The sequence below is a fragment of the Perognathus longimembris genome, chromosome 16 (assembly GCF_023159225.1).
Source record: "Perognathus longimembris pacificus isolate PPM17 chromosome 16, ASM2315922v1, whole genome shotgun sequence".
Taxonomy (NCBI): Eukaryota; Metazoa; Chordata; class Mammalia; order Rodentia; family Heteromyidae; genus Perognathus; species Perognathus longimembris.
In genome coordinates, this window is record NC_063176.1 from 38616974 (window position 1) to 38620599 (window position 3626).

Sequence of the window (3626 nt, forward strand, 5' to 3'; positions counted from 1 at the left end):
AGGGGCTATTAGGTTCTTTGTGGTTTTGTTTTGGAGGAATATAATGTTTTTAGTTCTGCATGTATTTTAGATATGAGGTCGTTGTCCATTGTATGGCTGGTAAAGATCTTCTCCCAATCTGTGGGCTTTCTGTTTATCTTGAGAGCTATGTCCCTTGCCCTGCAGAAGCTCTGCAGTTTGATGCAGTCCCATTTGTCCAACCTTTCTTTGATTTGTAGCATTTCTGCATCTTTGTTAAGGAAGTTGTGTTCTGTGCCAAGGAACCCAAGTGTTTCTCCTACTCCTTCTTATAGAGTTTTCAGGGTATCTGTTTTAATTTTGAGGTCTTTGATCCATTTGGAAATGATTTTGGTGTAGAGTGATATATAAGGATCTAGTTTTAGTTTGTTGCAAGTATTGAACCAGTTTTGCCAGCACCATTTGTTAAAGAGCCACTCTGGAAAGTGGTATGGAGATTCCTCAGAAGGCTAAACATAGAGCTCCCCTATGACCCAGCAGCCCCACTTTTGGGTATCTACCCCAAAGACCACAAACAAGAACACACTAAAGCTACCAGCACAACAATGTTCATTGCATCACAATTTGTCATAGCTAAAATATGGAACCAACCCAGATGCCCCTCAGTAGACGAATGGATCAGGAAAATGTGGTACATATACTCAATGTAATTTTATGCCTCTATCAGAAAGAATGACATTGCCCCATTCATAAGGAAATGGAAGGAATTGGAAAAAATTATACTAAGTGAAGTGAGCCAGACCCAAAGAAACATGGACTCTATGGTCTCCCTTATAAGGAATAATTAGCACTGGTTTAGGCAAGTCTCAGCATAGCATCACAAAAGCCCAATAGCTATGCCCTTATGTACACATAATATGACTCTAAGTGAAATGAACTCCATGGTATGGAAACAAGTGTTATATCACTGTTGTAATTACTTTCAACATGCCATGTGAAGCCATAGCCTTCATTGTTGATGATTCTCTTGTATCCCTTTCCTGTGGTGCCTGCACTATCACTGTATCTTATCTGAGTATATTGGCAACTGTGCATACTGGTATTAGAACTAGGAAAATGAAAGGGAATACCAAAATCAAGAGACACAGGATAAAAAGACAACCGACTACAAAAGCAATGCTTGCAAAACTGTTTGGTGTAAACCAACTGAACAACTCATGAGGGGAGTGGAAAGGGGTATGGGGGAGGGAGGAATGGGGGAGGAGCTCACAAACAGTACAAGAAATGCCTAACGTATGAAACTGTAACCTCTCTGTACATCACTTTGACAATAAAAAAATAAAAAATAAATAAAAATAAACTACTCAAAAATTGTCAAAAAAAAAACTAGGCATGTTTGCAATTTGTTGTCCACTGGTGGCTAAAACTAACAAAAATGAAAATAGACTAATTTACATATTAAGAATTTATTCTGAAATCATTCTTTAATAAATACCTTTAAAAAAGAAATTGCATCAAATGACTTTCTCTGTTAAAAAGCCACTGCATCACATTTCTATAGCATGCTTGTTCAGAATTTATTGTTCATTTCACTCCAGTGATAACCCTAGAACTTGGATTCCTGAGTACTGCCAAGCCACATAGAATACAATGATCAAAGAAACATTTTCACTTTATAAATTGTTGTGAGTTTTTATTATAGTAATAGAAAACTAAGACAATTCATTCTATGTCCCTGATGAGTCTTGAAGTATACTTACCTTTTGAAGGAATCTCTAACCACCTGTATCTAAATACTGTAAGGAAACTGATATAGAACTATAATAAACAAATTTATGTATGTAATGTGGAAAGTGAATATGTACTAGAGGGCTATTACACATAAGTTGCTCACATTTGTCTACTTAGATTATTAATTCAAACCTAACTTGCATTTATTCCTATCACTTGTAATCAGTATCAGAAGATTATGATAAATGTTCAAAATTCTAATATATGCAGGGAATACTATGACATACATTTAGATCTATTTAGCCATTATTCAGATGATCAAACTCAGTAACTTAAATTGAGGAGACTCATTTGCAAACCTATCCTTTCTTTTTTTTTTTTTTTTTTTGCCAGTCTTGGGCCTTGGACTCAGGGCCTGAGCACCGTCCCTGGCTTCTTCTCGCTCAAGGCTAGCACTCTGCCGCTTGAGCCACAGCACCGCTTCTGGCGGTTTTCTGTATATGTGGTGCTGGGGAATCGAACCTAGGGCCTCGTGTATCCGAGGCAGGCACTCTTGCCACTAGGCCATATCCCCAGCCCCATATCCTTTCTTTTTTTGTATGCTACACTGAATAAAATTTTTAAGTCAATCAGACTGAAAAAGCTAAAAGACCTTTATAGCTTAAGGTACACAGTAAGAAGTAAATAGGCTACTTATGCATGGGTGGTTCAGTGGTAGAATTCTCGCTTGCCACGAGGGAGGCCCAGGTTTGATTCCCGGCCCATGCAGTCCACTACTACACTACATTAGGGAGAGGGGGGAATGAGGGACAAGGTAACAAACAGTACAAGAAATGTATCCAATACCTAACATATTAAACTGTAACCTCTCTGTACATCAGTTTGATAATAAAAATGTAAAAATAAATAAATTAATTAAATAAATTAAAAAAGGAAATAAATAGGCTGTCTGGTAATAATAGCCACCATGTATTGAGAATTCATGGTGTACAACACGATATTCTAAGGTCTCCACTTATTTGAGCTCACTTAATGTCCATAGCATCCTGTCAGGTAGGCAGTGTTGTTACTCACATCATGTAGATGAAAAACTCAGGCACTGAGAAGGTTATCTAGTGCAAAGGCATGGAATGTTTCAGGGCCAGCTTTCAAGTGGAAATACTAAAGAACAAATTGCAAAGACAGAATGAAGACCCAGCATTCAAACTCTAGTGCCTTCACTTAAGAGTCCACACTTACACATACAAAGTCCTTGGAGTGTAGACAAGTCTCCATATAAGTGACACAGATTCAATATAGGATGTAATAAATACCCCCAAACTGTAAATTTTCCTTATTATTGTTTCTCCTTGAGATCATTTTATAGAATCGTATATGTTCTGTAAATTATGTATGAAGTATTCATCCTTGAAGAACTAGCAACTTTCTCCAGCCTGTAATAGAATTAAAAACAATACATAATACAAATGTTGGATACCTGTCAAATATTTACTTGTGAGAATCTAAGATTAAGGTTGACCTTAAACTAATAAAGAGAAGTTTAAGTCCTCTCTGTCATCAACAATATTTTAATTTTAAATTACATAACTTACTTTTTCATGATTACAAAGAATTCTCATGACATACTGTATGTTGAGTGAGTTCTAATCATGTTCCCTTGTATTTCTTCATTTTGTCTTATCTAGAAATGTATTTTTGATTTCCAAAGCCTTTTTAACACTAACACAACACTTTAGCTTTTATCTGCATTGGAAAAACTGAAGCTCACAGGCATTCTGAAACCAGGTGCCGCCCTTTGCCTACGGGCTGCTGGTTTCAAAAGAGCCTCTTTTTTTTTTTTTTTGTTTCCTCAGTCCCAGTGTATTTCTTCATTTTAGATTCTTTCTTTTCTTTTCTTTTCTCTAATATAAATATTCCCAAATTTGCTTATTTGGTGC

The 3626-nt window shown here is 36.4% G+C and overlaps 1 non-coding gene across 1 annotated transcript; it reads left to right on the forward strand.

Moving 5' to 3' along the window:
* The first annotated feature begins 2386 nt into the window (after positions 1-2386).
* On the forward strand, positions 2387-2457 carry Trnag-gcc. The gene has a single exon. It is a non-coding gene; the product is annotated as a tRNA-Gly (tRNA).
* The last annotated feature ends 1169 nt before the right edge of the window (positions 2458-3626 follow it).